This window comes from Nicotiana tomentosiformis, chromosome 6 (genome assembly GCF_000390325.3).
Source record: "Nicotiana tomentosiformis chromosome 6, ASM39032v3, whole genome shotgun sequence".
Lineage (NCBI taxonomy): Eukaryota > Viridiplantae > Streptophyta > Magnoliopsida > Solanales > Solanaceae > Nicotiana > Nicotiana tomentosiformis.
Genome location: NC_090817.1, coordinates 55,838,146 through 55,856,019, shown reverse-complemented (window position 1 = coordinate 55,856,019; position 17,874 = coordinate 55,838,146). Strand labels below are relative to the sequence as shown.

At 33.0% G+C, this 17,874-nt stretch overlaps 1 non-coding gene and 1 pseudogene across 1 annotated transcript; one reads left to right on the top strand and one right to left on the bottom strand.

Annotated features, from left to right (window-relative positions):
* Positions 1-521: 521 nt before the first annotated feature.
* TRNAW-CCA (transfer RNA tryptophan (anticodon CCA)) lies at positions 522-595 on the bottom strand. Its single transcript has one exon. It is a non-coding gene; the product is annotated as a tRNA-Trp (tRNA).
* A 15,254-nt stretch (positions 596-15,849) lies between these two features.
* Positions 15,850-17,359, top strand: LOC138894952 (uncharacterized; annotated as a pseudogene).
* Positions 17,360-17,874: the final 515 nt, after the last annotated feature.

Genomic DNA, 17,874 nt, shown 5'->3' with positions numbered 1-17,874 from the left:
TAATTTAGCCCTTTCATGCTTCGCTTTTCTATTAGTGGCTTTAACTAGAACCTCAGCTCTATTTATTGGTCTGAGCAAGAATCGACTTATTTAAACTGAATATTTAAAATGAACAATTCATAAAAAGAATCTTTCTGTGGGATTACATGTATTATATATTTACTTACGTTACCAATTGTCAATTCTTGGTCATTGTCATTGAGATTCATGTCAATTCGGATTAATATTTAGGTATAGATATTACCTCTTTTTTTTCTCCTTCCCAACAAAGAAAAATAATTGAAGTTTTTCTATTTGGAACCGTGTTAGGTCTAATACCTATACTTAGGCTGGATTATTCCTAACTGCATATTTACAATACAGGCGTTGTGATCAGTTAGATCTTTGATTAATTAACATCTCTTATTTTTATTGACCACCTCCTTTCTTTAATTCACATGCACAGGAGGTCAAATTCATATTGTTGTGAAAGTTACTGAATGAATCTATTTCATTCTAATTCGATCTAAGAAGAAACAAATCACGCTCTATAGGATTTGAACCTACGACATCGGGTTTTGGAGACCCACGTTCTCCCAAACTGAACTAAGAGCGCTTTCTTATCACAGTAGATACGATTGTAAAGAAAAAAGATTCTTTTTGTACCCCCAATAAATCTTGCATGCATATAGTCTAATAAAATGAAAATATGTATGTCCGATTTGAATCGATCTCAATGGATCCCTCGTTACTGCCCAGAGGAGAAGAATAGGTAGGGATGACAGGATTTGAACCCGTGATATTTTTTACCCAAAACAAAGGCACTACCAAACTTTACTACATCCCTTTCAATTGGTCTACAACAGTGTCATTGTAGAGAATCCCTGCCTGATAGCATCCTAGGAAGCTCAACTCTATTCAAGGACAAGGATGAAGCTTTGGAATCTCAAAGATGGCCTTTAACAATATGTCAAGCTAAAGAGTTACAAAATAAAGCCATTAGACTTCAAGTGCAAATAAAGAAGCTTTTAATTATGGAGGACGAGCTCAAGACCAATGGAGATAAATTATACAAGTTTTACAATTATTTGGTGGCCCAAATTGAAGTCCAAGAGGAGGAAGATTGAGTCCCGAACTTGGCCCTTGAAATCTAGCAAAAGGGCACCTAGAATAGCCCAAAATGAGCTTAAAAGAGGTCCAAATGGGGGTGTTTGAAATGGAGCCCAATTGGAGTCCAAACTAATGACCCAAACTAGTAGTTTTAAGGCCCAAATCTGCCCCAAAGGGATTTGGCCGCCCTACCTAATTTTGTGACTTTTCTTATTTCTTAGCAACCACCCTACCTAATTTTGATGACTTTGTTACCCCTTAGCAGCCCCCTACCTAATTGTAATGACTTGTTACGCCTTGGTACTCCTATAAATAAGGAGTTCTTCTCATTCATTGAGACATTTCATTATTGATTAAGTATATCATACTTTGAGAGTTCTTTTGAACCTTTGTTACTTGTGCTTTGATATTTATCTTTCAACCTTTACTAGTTCATAGTTCAAGGTAGTAAGATTACTTATCTATTGTGATATCTTTGATTTCTTTGTGGTATTCTTAGAAGGCGATTAATACTAGTTATTAATTGTTGTCTCAAGTTACTCCGTGCATCAGGATATGAAAAAAGTTAAAATCATTAAGGAGCGGTTGAAGACTGCTCAGAGTCATCAGAAATCCTATTCGGATGTTCGTCATAGGATTTGGAGTTCAAAGAAGATGATTGGGTATTCTTGAAAGTTTCACCCATGAAAGGTGTAATGCGATTTGGTAAGAAAGGGAAATTGAGTCCGAGGTATGTCGGACCGTACAAAATCATTCAGAGGATCGGTGAGGTGGAGTACAAGGTTGAGCTACCACCTGAGATGTCATTAGTACACCCGGTGTTTCATGTGTCTATGTTAAAGAAAGTAGTTGGAGATCCGACACTCATTGTTCCGGTTGAGACTATTGAGGTAAATGAGAAATTGACTTACGAAGAGATTCCTGTTTCTATTATTGATCGGCAAGTCCAAAAATTGAGAAACAAGGAAATTGTAGCAGTGAATGTGCTATGGCGAAACCAACAGGTTGAAGAGGCTACTTGGGACGCCGAGGAGGAAATTAAGAAAAAGTATCCTTATTTGTTTGAATAGCCATGTATTTATAAGTTTGTAGTCTATGAAAATTCTAAGAGTTGCTTTCTATGAATTATGTATTATTTGTACAATTGGTGTTAAGGGTGTTTCTTTCGTGAAACATATTGCTTATGAGGCCACAGTTGGTATTGTTTTGTATTATGTTATGTCGTTAGATTATGTATTTTTGTTAGGATGTGTTTTTGGGACTCTCTGGCAGGTGGATAGGCCTAGTTACAAGGGAAACTCTGGCGAAAGTTTTGGAAATATAGGGAGTTAGTCAAATTTGGGGCTGGTGGTGTGTGGTATGAAAACTGTGTTGCATAAGATGCTAATAACAGATTTTGACCCTAATTTGAGGACGAATGATCCTAAGTGGGGGAAAATGTAAGGCCCCGTAAAAATTTTGCAAAAGAAAATAATGTTTCGTGTTTCCAAATTGGGCTTACGTGTTTGAGGATTGTATAAAAGAAAATAATCCTCGCAAGCTCGCCGCGACTCGGACTTTTTGTGTTGAACAATGCACCGAAAAGTAAAGAAAAATTTTTGGCGGAAGAGCGCATTTATGCGGTCCATTATTCGATCGCATAATCACTCTGCGGGTCGCATAATGGCCGCAGAAGTGAGGCAGAAGAGGGTCAGCTTGGATGCAATTATGCGGTTAACTATGCGACCGCATAACTGTTCTGCGGTTCATTATGCGACCGCATAACAGTTATGCAGACCACATAATGACCGCAAACACAGGCAGATTTTTGGTCGTTTTGGTCAGAAATTATGCGACCGATATACGGTCCGCATAATGATTATGCGATCGCAAACCTTGTTCCGGAGCTCCATTTTTGAATTTTTAAAACCCGTCCCTATTTCGTTAAATACACTTTTTGGGCTATTTTTTTAGCTATAATCTGATATTTTAGAGTGAGAGAGAGTGCCCTAGAGTGAGAAGGTGTTCTTCAATAATTTTTCTTCAATTCTTGCTCATGTTTTGGAAGATTAAGAAGGGAAACTCACTAGGTCTTCATCCTATAGGTAAGATTCTACACCCTAACCCTCAATTTTAAATTTTGTCTAGAAGTGGGTAATTATTAAGATAATATTTGGGGCATGAGAGTTGTTTATTTTACATGCATGTGTTATCAAAGGGTGTAGGAAGATTATTGAGCTAAAAATGGTAAATATTGGGTTGTCGGATGATGGAATCCTCCATAAAAGGACTTTGAAACCTTAATGCACACCTAGTGTTTGATAAAATGCTCAAATGAGCTAGAACTATAATAATCTTCCTAATTTTGATTCAAATTGTTATATTTCTACAATAGATTTAAGTTGCTAAGAATTCCAAAATATTTTAGAGTTTAAGGAAGCTCAATTGCGGTATGTTGGCTAAACTCTTCTCTTAGAATTGGCTATTCCGAGTAAGATTGGGTTGAAAGATATATATTCGACAAGTATCTCAAATGCTTTATTCATATTTTGTTATCAATTGAGGATGTGTTAAAATATGGGCTGTGCATTAATAATATTTTGACTTCAAGTCAAGTTCAAACGAAGGCTATTATGCCAAATTTTGTGAAATATCTCTATATGCCTTAGACTCTAAATTGCTCACATGTGTACTACAGACCTTGATTTGAATTGTATTCTTGGCCAACGTGCTAAGAATGATCTTATAATTATAGCCATTATTGCCAATGAAATAAAAAGATGTGAAAGTAATATCAAATGCGATGATTGATATAAAAAAAGTTAATGTCTCGAATAATACAGCCTAGCCGGTCAGGTCGTGATCGGACACCATGCTGCACACATGGTGGTGATGGTGCTGGAAATTATAATTGAAATGGTAATTATGGTTGATGTCCTTAATGGATAGCCTAGTCGATCGGGTCGTGATCGAACTCCGTGTAAAAGACGGTGGTATTGACATTGAGAGAAATTGTGGTAGATGTCTCTAATGAGATAGCCTAGCTGATCGGGTTGTGATCGGACTCCGTGCTGAGATTACGGTGGTATTGGTATTGTGAACAATGGTATATCGATAATAAAAATCTCTCAATGTGAGATATGGAAATTAATTTGAACACTATCTTGATCCTAAATTGAGGTTTGATGTTGATTAAAACTTTCATTGATATTATGATAATCTTGTTGTATTATTTGTCATTTTAATGAGAGGGTTTTTAGTTATACATACTAGTGCTATTCGACGGTACTAACATCTCATTTGCCGGGGACGCTGCATCTTTAAATGGATGCAGGTGGTTCCACAGCATGAGATATTGATCAGTGATAGCAATACACCTTCTTTCCAGCTGACTTGGTGAGCCCCACTTCATCCCGGGGTCATGTATCTTTTGTACTTTTCATAACACAACATACCAATGAAGCTCCGGAACAGGTTCTGCGGTCGCATATGCGACCGCATAATGGTTATGCGGACCGCATATCAGTCGCATAATTGGTGTCCAAAATGACCAAAAATCTGCCTGAGTCTACGGTCACTATGCGGTCCGCATAACGGTCGCATAGTCGACCGCATAATTGCTTCCAACTGACCCAATTAACTGCCTCACTCTGCGGCCATTATGCGGTCCGCAGAGTCATTCTGCGGTCACATAATGGACCCCAGAAATGCACTTTTCTGTCAAATTTTTTTCTTTACTTTCCCGTACATTGTTCAACCCAAAAGGTCCGAGCCACGGTTTGCAAGCTCGCCACGAAGAATTTCTATAATCGTCAAACACGTAAGCCTAGTCCGGCACCATGAAATATTATTTTCTTTGCAAATTTTACCGAACTTTACATTTAAGTTCTTCAAAATTTTCCGGGTGTTACACTCATATTTTATTTGAGCGGTAATCTAGTACTGTATAATTGATAGGAATTGATAAACACATTAACAAAGTAGTTTCGGCGGCACTGTTAGATCTTTTATGTTAATTTCTTATTAGGCCTATGAATTGATTCTGTCGTGTACCGTGTCATAGCCAATTTGAATGTGTTTGTTTGAATTCCATGAAGCTTTTGGCCGAATAGATAGTAACGAATCCTTGTCAATGTTAGATCTCGAATCGTATAAAGTATTTGATGTGGTTCAAGACTAACTTTACACAATCTATTTTTGGTAATAGCTTTCGTTAGTTTGTATTGACTATAGACATATAAGTTTATGGTTCCAAGATATTCTCCTTGCTATTCATCAGTTAATAGGAAATATTGGATCTTCTAGCAATACTAAATGCCAACTGGAGAATTTTGAAGATGCTTATATGGTTCAAGACTTTTCTGGAAATATTTATACGTAAAACAGTAGTACTACTTTAAGTAGTAATTATCTTAATCTGGTATTATATTTGTTCATGAAATCATCTTTGAATATGTTGTTAAGATTTTAATACGTGAGTTGAAGTCCTCATTATTGTATTTAATTTCTAACCTCTATTTCAACTTAGTTTTGGACTAAAATTGAATTATTTGATAAAAGGTTTCTGTTTTGGAGGAAATTGAAACTATTCATGTGATGTATAGAAAATATCGTGATTAAATTCTATTTGTTTTACTACTGTTTGAAATTGTTCTTATTGTATAAGGTAAAATATGATATGACACGTGACTGATTAAAATGAGGACACGTGGAATCCAAGATGAGATGGTTCAGGACCGAACGCGGCCACCACGCTTGTCATCGGAACGGATAACATTCATAAAAGTGTATTAAATACTCTGCGCCCGGTAGCATTTACAAAGGAATATTCTACAGCATTAAGAGCGATGGTCCCTTATAGAGAATTTGATATTTATTTTCAACGTTACATCTTCATCAATGACCCTCATAATTGGCATTGGGTATGGTTCTAGGACCTTTTTTCCTAGGCATAGCTATAAATAGTGAGATGAGTTACCATTGTAAAGGACACAAATTTTCTAGCTAGAACATATACTATATTCTATACGAAGGTTTATGCAATTTTACTTTCTTACTTTTAGATCTCATCATTACTATGTTCGGGAACCGTATTCACGCAATCATCATCTTTGCTATTTCATCTACATCATAAGGCTAAGTATTGTGTATTTCTTCTATTATTATATTATTTTGGGATTAAATTAGTTTACTTGTCTAAAAATCACGAATAAATTCAACTGTATCATTTTACGGGCAAATAGTTTGGCGCCCACCATGGGGTCTAGACTGCCGTGCAATTAAATTGATCCTTGCCTCTTTTACTAACGTGCTTTGACTATTTTGTCTAAGAAAAAATCGCAAAAAATGGCAGATAACACCGTTAATGATGCACACAATCCCGAACACTATGAACGGATATTGAGTATTGATTATTAATCATTGGTTGTAAAATAATTAACACTTGGATATGAATCCGTCCCTTCAGAATCAGGTGATTACCCTGTTACTTTAGTCCCTGTGAGCATAGGAACTCGAATTTTGTGCTTAGTTTGGACAAATGGCCTGTGTCAGACACATGGATCTGTGCTGTGAGATTTGAGAAGGGATCCTGAGCATGTATATTTACATATCTTATACTCATGCAGTGGCTTTGCTATAAATGTTGATTGATTTATATCATGTCTTTGTGCGAGGATTAAGATATTTGACACATGATTTGATCTCCGATATATGTAAAGCATGCCTAAATTTCATATGAACTGTACATCTAGCTTTCGTATCTTATTTAGTAATACCATGCCTTATTTCGTATTCGATTCATGCTTTATTTGATTATTATATTATTAGTAAGTGTCAATATCGATCCCTCGCCATTACTTCTTCGAGACTAGACTTGATATTTACTGAGTATCGTAGTTTTGTGCTTATACTACACTTATACATATTTGTGTGCAAGTTTTGAGGCATGTATTAGTGGTATTCATCCAGTGGAGTAGGTGTTCTATTTGGAGACTTTGTGGTGAGCTGCTTTACCTGATCCGATCTGCAGCACATGAAGTTTTCCTTCCTACTTATTCATTTCTATATATCTATTCCCTTTTTGGATAGAATAGTGTTTTTCAATTATACTATTTACACTTATTAAATACTCGTGATAATGTGACATCATGTTTTTAGTTTGTTAGACAGTTGTGGTCGTGTTTAGATCCCATCTTAGACATTTTTATATATGATGTTGGTTTAAGACGTACTCTGCATTGTTATTTATATCATAAATTCGTTAAAGACTTCATAATTGATTTTTATTGTTGTTGTTGTTATTGAGTGTTAGTTTGCCTTGCAACCAGGTTAGGCGTCATCATGACCTTCAGTTAAATTTTGGGCCGTGATAATTTGTGATAATACTACTTAATGTTAGTCATTTTTAGACCTTGACACACATTTTTATTTTGATCTTCTTGATTTGTTTCCCACTCATGGTTTATGTAGTACTTATTGAAATTTACGTGGCAACACTAGAGTGCCAGTTTATTCTAGAGAGTGAATGAGTTAGTCTTAATTAAGTTAATTGTAAGACTCCGTAAAAGTTCGCCAAGGATTTAAGGTTTTGTGGTGCCGAGGTAGGCTAATATTTTTGAAAGGTTGTAGAAACTTTTCGCGGCGAGCAAGCTCGTCGCGGTACAGACTTTTGGGCTGTGCAATGCATTGTGGATTTGGTAAAAAATTTGCAGAACCATCGCAGATTGAACCAGGAGAAGATAGATTTTGAGGACCATTTCGCGGTCAAATGTCCGATCGCAGATTCATTTCATGGACATCATTCTAGTCGTATAATCAGCATGGGAAATTTTGTTTCACGCCCCAAAACCGAGGAGCGTGACCGGCGCTTTACCGAGTGAACCCGACCGAGCAAGCCTGCTAAATTTCATTCTACCCAAACTCATCCACGAATGGAGATAATACATATTTTTATTAATTAGACAAAATGGTATTCATGTCTACAATACCAATTCATTACCAATAGTTTCATCATTTTTAAAGTCTCAAATGGACAAATAATACAGCCACAACATAACATATTTTGACTTTCCCAGGACCAATACACAACCCACACTATGTCTACGGAGCCTCTATAGATAAAAAAGAGTACAATGATAATGCCGGCAACAAGACTCCGGCTATACCTTAAACAAAATATATACCTATGGACGGTTTATGAAACGCATAGGTACATTGTGTTATGAAACCCTATGGACGGTCTATGAAACGCATAGGTATATTGTGATATGAAACCCTATGGACGGTCTATGAAACACATAGGTATATTGTGTTATGAAACCCTATGGACGGTCTATGAAACGCATAGGTATATTGTGTTATGAAATTCTCTGGACGGTCTATGAAATGCATAGGTACATTGTGTTATGAAATCTATTGTGATACGAAATCCTGTGGACGGTCTATGAAACGCATATGTACATTGTGTTATGAAATCCATTGTGATACGAAATCCTGTGGACGGTCTATGAAACGCATAGGTGCATTGTGTATAAGAGGTATGGATGTACGGTAGGAATAAACACGGTGGACAGTTTATGAAATGCATAAGTGTATAATATGATATGTGAACACTAAGGACGGTCTAATGAGACCCATTATTAATGCAGACAATATGTGCCCCTTTCGTTGTCCTTGTTTGTACAGGTTGTTTCAATTACATTATATTATGTGTTCCACGTATAGATCATATGGGCATATTCTATTTTGCAAGAAGATTTCTAGCTACTAATGCTATTCGACAGTATTAACGTCCCTTTTGCCGGGGGCGCTGCATCTTTAATGGATGCAGGTAGTTCTACAGCAGGTGGCATTGATCAGTAATAGCAATACACTCCTTTCAGCCGATTTGGTGAGCCCCACTTCATTTTGGGGTCATGTATCTTTTGTTTCTCATGTACTTTGTGGTTGAGGTATAGCCGGGGCCTTATTGCCGGCATTCCCCTATTACTCTTTAGTTGTACTTAGAGACTCCGTAGACAGGTTGTGGGTGGTATTTGAATTTGGGAATTGGATTAGAACTGTTGGTATTTGACAACATATTTTTCATAAAATCTATAAACTCGTACTATTTTGGAAATATTGAATGATGTTGTTAATAGAAATGAAATGGAAGAGGTCAATAAAATCTCTTCAGTATTTAATTAACGGAGTACATCTCCTCTTTATTCACGGATGAATCTGGGTAAAATAAAATATAACAGGCTTGCTCAGTCGGGTTCACTCGATTGAGTGCGGGTCGCGCTCCTCGGTTCGAGTCATTTCAAAAACACTGAACAACCGACTAAAGTTAGGCTCTGATACCACGATGTAGAATTTAAACACGTACACAGAGCCATCACAGCGAAAATTACACAAGGAACGTACCTTCAGCCATGGTTGTTCAAGTGTTGCAGAGTTGCTTTGGAAAAATATTGACAGAAAACCTAGGAGCCTTCTAGAGTCCTATCGTAGGATGCCATACTGATGGAGTCCCACGCGTATTGATAGGTAGGCTAGGGACTTTTTGAAAAATACTTTAGCCTTAGGTCCATAAAATAAGGTTGCCCTAGGGACTCATAATTAATAGTTTCCTTCCATCAAGGAAACTTTTAGATATGCATAACCATAAAATATTATCTGATAAGGTAATTACTTGGGAGACAAGTTAATTAAACTAACTACCATAATATGTGGGCCATAAAAGTCTCTTAAAGAGACGTTTAAATTCTTATACTAAAATCACAAGCATTTGGATAAATTAACCATAGAAGTGATTTGGAACAATAGGAATAGGAACTTGATCAAACCATAGTTGAAGTTACGAGGAATTCGTGGAATCCGATTCTACGGAAGGGGGTTTAGCCAACATACCTCGATTGAGCTTTCCTTAGAATTACTACAATATTCCCATACTCTTAGCAACTTCAATCTATAGAAACATATCCAAATTGGACAATCATTAAAGAGGCGTTCATAGACTTAGCCAATATTGGCATTTCATCAAACACTAAGGGTGCAAATTCGACTACAAGGTCCTATAATGGAGTTTCTTCATCCCACAACCAATTTCAAATAACAACCTACCCCTGATAGTTCAACCACCCCCATATCACCTTCATTGATACATGCATACCCAACGACACACCCCCAAATCAAGAACCACACCTCACATTCCTCTCACACACCCCAAAATCGAAATAGAGGGCTTAGGATTTCGATCACCATCCCATAAATCCCAAAATAATAAAATCTTGCTCATAAATGCATGATAGGACATTACATCTGATCTAGGGGTAAGGTTTTACCTCTTTAGTAGAAGACTTGAGAGTTTTCCTTCTTGAATCCCTAAGATTTGAGCAACAATTTGAAGAGTTGAAATGTTGGAGCTTCTCCCTCCCTCTCTCTCAAAGTTACTCCCCTCACTATAAAAATGCCTGCTTATGCCTTCCAAATGACCCATGGTGCCTTTTATTAAAATAGAGTCGGGTTAAAAAATTCTCAAAAATGTTCCTTTGAACCAAATCTGTGATCGCAGAATGCGTCGCAGAAAAGTTGTGTGGTCTGCGAACTGGACCGTGAAATAGTCTTCAAAAATCTAAGTTGGCCTGATCAAGTATGCGACCAATTCTGCTGTCCGCGAATTAATTCTGCAGTCGCACACTGGACCGTTGTAACGACCCGACCGGTCGTTTTGAGCATTTGTATTTCGTTCAGCTATTTAAGGTATTAAGCAGCATCGTATGATGTATTATGACTTGTGTGAATCGTCGGTCTTGATTTTCAGGTTATTCGAAATTTGATTTGGAAGAATGATTCTCAACTAAGAAGCTTTAAGTTGGAAGAGTTGACCAAGTTTGACTTTTGAGTATTTGATCCCGGATTGGAGTTTTGATGGGTCTGTTAGGTCTGAATGGTGATTTTGGACTCGGGTGTATGCCCGGATTGCATTTGTATATTTCTAGAAGGTTTCGGCTCTAATTGGCGAAAGTTGGAAATTTAAAAGTTTGGAATGTTCATAATTTTGACCGAGAGTTAACTTTGGAGATATCGGATTCGTATCAGAGCTATAGATTAAAAAATGAACAAAGAAGAATTTGCAATAGATGAAAAAACCTATGAAAATCAAGACGGATTAAAAATAAAAATAATATTTTCAAACTTAGGCAGAAGATATAAAAAAAATAGGAGACCAATTATACTTAATGATAGAAAAAGAAACATCAAGATTAGAAGATAGCTTAACAGCTATGACAAGAATAAGTAGAGAAAATGAGGAAATTGATAAGAAAAAAGAAATTAAAATTATTAAAAAAACAAGCAAGCAAAGAAATACAACAATTGGAAGAAACCAAAAATACAAAGATTATAGCATTAGAAAAAGAATTAAATATGTTAAAAGCACTATATGAAAACAAGCAAAGAGAAAAGAATAAAGAAATAGAATTAACAGATGAAATAAATAAATTTAAACAAATATTACAAACAGAAGAAACTCTCAGAATTGAAGAAATAGATAATAATATAGATGACCAAGAGTCAGAATCAAGCGAAATAAGTGAAACATATACAGAACTTTTAGAAAGTATAGAAAAAACAAAAAATGTAAAAGTAAATACAGGAGATGTAAATATAGATGAAAAACCTAGTACATCAGGTGTAAAAAATCCAAAAGGATTATACCCAAATTATTATACAGCTAATTATGAACAACATGATAGATATAATACACTATGGGATAGTAGATTAAATAAAAAAATAGACACCAAAACCAATATCAGAACAATATAACTTTTTAGATTTAGATTGCGTAGCAGATATAAATAAAACAATCCAACTATGGATAGGATATGTATCTAAATAATTGGTAGATAATAAAATAGGAATGACAGAAACACCAGAATATATAGAAAGAACACTCATAGGAACGGTAAAATTATGGTTACAAAATTTAACTAGAGAAAGTGTAGATACCTTAAGAAGCAATAAAAAATTTAATGGTGAAATAGCAACAACAAATATAGAAATATTATACAAATATGAAATAGCCATAAGAAACGAATTTAGTAGCATGACTACAGAAATTGAAGAACAAAATAAGGAAAAACAAATAAATAGAAATCTAATAACAAAATTAGCAATATGTAATATGTGTTATATAGACGAATATACTTGTGCATTCAGAGAATATTATTATAAAGGAACATATAATGCAGAAGAAAGCAAAGAAATAAGAAAATTATATTTCACAAAACTACCAGAACCTTTTAATTCTAAAATAATAAAAGAATGGAATGAAGCAGGATTAGCAGATACTTTAGGAGCTAGAATAAAATTTCTACAACAATGGTTTGTACAATTATGTGAAAAATATAAAGAAGAAACAAAAATGGAAAAATATTAATAAAAAACTTAAGATGTTGTAAAAATAAAACAGCACCACAATTTGGATGTACATATAAATATTATAATAAAAAATGGAAAACAAAGAAATATAATAAATATAAGTCAAAATATAAAAATAAAAAACCAAGAAAAAGATATTATGTAAAAAATTATCAGAATAAAAGACCATTTAGACCAAAAAAGAAATTAACAGAATGTACTTGTTATAACTGTGGAAAATTAGGACATATAGCTAAAGACTGTAAAGCACCTAAAAACTTAAAGAAAAAACAAATAACTGAAATCATAATTGATGATGAAGAATATATGCAAATGGAATATATAGACTATGAACTAGATAGTGAAGATAGTGTATATGAAATATCAGATATAGAAGATGAAATAGGAGATGAAATAACTAAAGAAGATGATGAAACCTAATGACTGAAAAAGAAATAAAAATAATAACACGAGAAGAATATAAAGATGAAGAATCCTCAGAACAAAAGATTATATTTGATAATAGTATATTTGAACAAATAAAAGGAAAAGAATTAGACCTCAGTGTCGAAAAAATATTTGAAGTACCTACAATAAAAAATTGGTTCAAAAGACAAAGAGAAGAATACTACGTAGTTAGCCAAAAAGAACATATAATTGACTGTAAATATACAAAAGGAAAAGCCAAAATACCAATAATAAACAAAAGAATAATAAATAAAGAAATACAAGATATAAAGGCAAAAAACCCAATTAAATATGTACACCTAGGAGGAACTGAAATATTAATAAAAGCATGTTTTAGAGAAGGAATAGATACCCCTATAGAAATATATTTAGCAGATGATAGAATAATCCAACCTATAGAAAAAAGCATAATAAGTGCAATAAAAGGAAATCTTATATACCAAAAATTTAAATTCATAATAAGTGCCAATTATTCAATAGCAATAAACGATAGGAATATAGATAAATCATTAGTATTATACTGGAAAATGTCAGGAATAGAATTAACACCTGGAAGTAAGATATTTACAGCTAGATGTAAAAACTTATACGTTTTAACAATAAAACATAAAATAGCAGCAAAAGATAAAATTAATAAAATAAAAATAAAAAATCCATTTGAAAGAATAGTTACAGTTATTGATAATAATGAATATAGTTATAAAGAAATTGACATGGAAGAAGACTTAGAAATAGTAAAAGAAAGATTAAGTACATCAAGTATACCAAACCAATTAACTTATGAAACACCAACATCATCAAGGATAAGTACATCAAGAAGGGAATATATAATCCCAAAAAACTTAATAAGAAACACAAAAGAAAAAATAAATCCATACCATTACTATATAACTGGAATCATGGAACAAAGAAAATATCAAATATTAATAAATACAGGTCAAGAAGAAAATTATATCACAAGAGAATTAGTAACAGAAACTGAAATAATAACTACTGAACAACTATGCCCTGAATTACCCAAGGAATTAATAATAAATGAAGAAATAACAGAAAAAGAAATAATTATTGGAGGAATACCTTTGATAATACAATTTAAAATATATCAAGAAAACGAAAACGAAAATATTACATTAGGAATAAAATGGTTAGAAAAAGTAAAACCATACAATCTAGGAGATAAACAATTAACCATAACATACAAAGATAAGAAAATAATAATAAAAAGAACAGAAGAATGAAAATATATATACTCGCAAAAATCATAGTAGAAGGATATTATAATAGATACTATACACCAATGATAGATACAGGAGCAGAAGCTAATATATGTAAATATAATTGTTTACCAACATATAAATGAGAAAAATTAAAAATACCTATGGTAGTAACAGGATTTAATAATGAAGGTAGTATGATTAACTACAGAGCCAAGAATTTAAAAATACAAATATGGGATAAAATATTAACTATAGAAGAAATATATAACTTTGAATTCACTACAAAAGATATATTACTAGGAATGCCATTTTTAGATAAACTATACCTACATATAATAACAAGGACACACTGGTGGTTTACCACACCATGTAAAAACAAAGTAGGAGCAAAAAGAGTAAATAATAAACAAAGAAAAAATACATAATGGATAAAAGGAAGTGAAAAAATCACACAAAAACTAGAAAATATAAGTAAAAATACAACTACTCAATTAGAAATTATTATATTTACAATAGACAAAGTAAAAATAATCCAGAATGAATTAGAAAAATTATATAATGATAACCCTCTAAAAGGTTGGAATAAACATAAAACAAAAATAAAAATAGAATTAATAGAAGAAAACAGCATAATAACACAAAAACCTTTAAAATATAACTTTGATGACTTAGCAGAATTCAAAATGCATATAAAAGAATTATTAGATAACAATTACATACAAGAAAGTAATAGTAAACATACAAGTCCAGCATTTATAGTAAATAAACATAGTGAACAAAAAAGAGGAAAAAGTAGAATGGTTATAGATTACCGAAACTTAAATGCAAAAACTAAAACATATAATTACCCAATACCTAATAAGATATTAAAAATAAGACAAATCCAAGGATATAATTACTTCAGTAAATTTGACTGTAAATCAGGATTTTACCATCTAAAACTAGAAGATGAATCTAAAAAACTAACAGCATTTACAGTACCACAAGGATTTTATGAATGGAATGTTTTACCATTTGGATATAAAAATGCACCAGGAAGATACCAACATTTTATGGACAATTATTTTAACCAACTAGAAAATTGTATAGTATATATAGATGATATACTACTATATTCAAGAACACAAGATGAACATGTAAGATTATTAGAAAACTCTGGCATAAGCTTAAGCAAAACCAAAGCAGAAATTATGAAGAATCAGATAGAATTTTTAGGTATACAAATAGATAAAAATGGAATAAAAATGCAAACACATATAGTACAAAAAATAATCAATCTTGATGAAAATATAGATACAAAAAAGAAATTACAATCAGTTTTAGGACTAGTAAACCAAGTAAGAGAATATATACCTAAATTAGCAGAAAACCTAAAACCTCTACAGAAAAAACTAAAAAAGGATGTAGAATATGGATTTGATGAAAAAGATAAGGAACAAATAAGAAAGATCAAAATATTGTGTAAAAAACTACCAAAACTATACTTCCCAGATGAAAATAAAAAATTTACTTATATTGTAGAAACAGATTCGAGTAATCATAGTTATGGAGGAGTTCTTAAATATAAATATGATAAAGAAAAAATAGAACATCATTGCAGATATTATTCAGGATCTTATACTGAACCACAAAAAAGATGGGAAATAAATAGAAAAGAATTATTTGTATTATATAAATGTTTATTAGCATTTGAACCATATATAGTTTATAACAGATTTATTGTAAGAACAGATAACACCCAAGTTAAATGGTGGATAACCAGAAAAGTACAAGATTCAGTTACAACAAAAGAAATACGCAGACTGGTATTAAATATATTAAATTTTACATTTACAATTGAAATAATCACTACTAACAAGAATGTTGTTGCAGATTACTTATCAAGACAAAGCTACCCAAACTGAACCAGATAATACAATGGAAAATCTACTCTTAGCTATGACTACACTTTGTAAAAAAGTGGAAAGCATAGAAGAAGAGATACAGATATTAAAGAAAACAGCTAGTGGTCAGCAGCATGACTTGAAAAATGCGGAGATAAGACGATCGAAAGTCTCTAAAATTCCAGAGCTAGAAGGTGACGTTGAGAAACACCTAAAAACTCATAACAGTTTGTTAAATACAGTTGCAGGAAGTAGCACAGCTAGCAGTTTATCTGCAAAGAAGAAGGAAGAAATCAAACCTAGATATACAAATACAAATATGAACAATCTATTTTCAAAACCATTCATACAGAAAAATATCCAAAATACCCAGAAAGAAATATTCCTACCACCACAGATAAACACCTACAAAGAAAGCCTAAACCAAGCCAAAAAGACATACAACCATATAACCCGTACATATATAGACAACATATATAAAATACAAAACTTCCTAAACAAAAATCCAAGATCCCAAACTACCCAAAATCCAGATGAAGATTATATTACTCATTATCTAACAGGATATAATAAACTAATAGCATTACCAAATACAAATGCAAAACTAGTAGCCACTTGCTATAATTACGGATTACTAGATACAGTATATACACAGACAGGACAAGAAATAGCTACCATACCAGAAGTATACAGAGCATTTATGCAGTACAAAAGAATAACCAAAGGAACACTATTCTATATACGATTCTATTCAGCTACAGCAGAGATACTATATGAAGAAATAAAACCCATCATACAAGTTATCAAGATCGGACTTACAAGGGAAATGCTAGTTACCGGAAAAAATAGAAGAACAAGAAGAGATAGAAAAAATAAATATTCCAGACTTTTATGCAAATAAAAGGATTATCGGAATATCCACTATACTAAATGAACTAGCAAACAACTACCTAAACCAGAATGCTATTTGGAGTTATTATTCAAGAGAACAGACAATGATATATTCAAACTGCAGAGAAATACGAGAACCAGATATGGAAGAATTAAGACAATGGGTCTTAAGTCTTTTGAAGCCAGAACAATCTACAACCACAAGAGCTATAAGGACAAATTTTATTTCTCCAGAATTATTAACAAGATATTGCAAGTTAATCAGTCACAAATATCCAGATCACATATGCTCAAAATGCAAAGGAGAAGATAATATTGTTCCAGACGTACAACTGGAATAAACAAGAAGAAGATTACTGAAGAAGAAGACGACAAGCTAGACGACAAAGAAATATGGCAGACAAAATAATATGAAAGATATATTAGAATCTTTTCTTGTTAAGAGTCAGTTTTCATGAACAGTAAAGGTCGTTCATGAATAGTAAGAGTCAAGAGTCAGTTTTCATGAACAGTAAAGGTCGTTCATGAATAGTAAGAGTCAAGAGTCAGATTCATGAACAGTAAAGGTCGTTCATGAATAGTAAAAGTCATTTTGTAATATTATAAATAAGTCTTTCGATTATGAAATAAGACAGGCTACATCTTCAGGCCAAGGGCTTCTCTCTCCTCTCTCTTCTCTTCTCACAAGAAATACTTACAGATAAAATACTTAAAGATAAAATACAGGAAAGCTATGGAAGATAAGCAAGCTATGAATCAGCAAGAAAATATGAAAGATCAACAAGAAGACACCAAGAATCTACAAAAACAGGTATGTAACACTATAAACATGACTAGCTAAACTAGTATATTCCTGATAATCTCATACATGTAGATTATAATTATCCATCCTATAATAGTACTGTTATAAAAATCATCTTAAGTAAGTTTGCCATGAAAATATG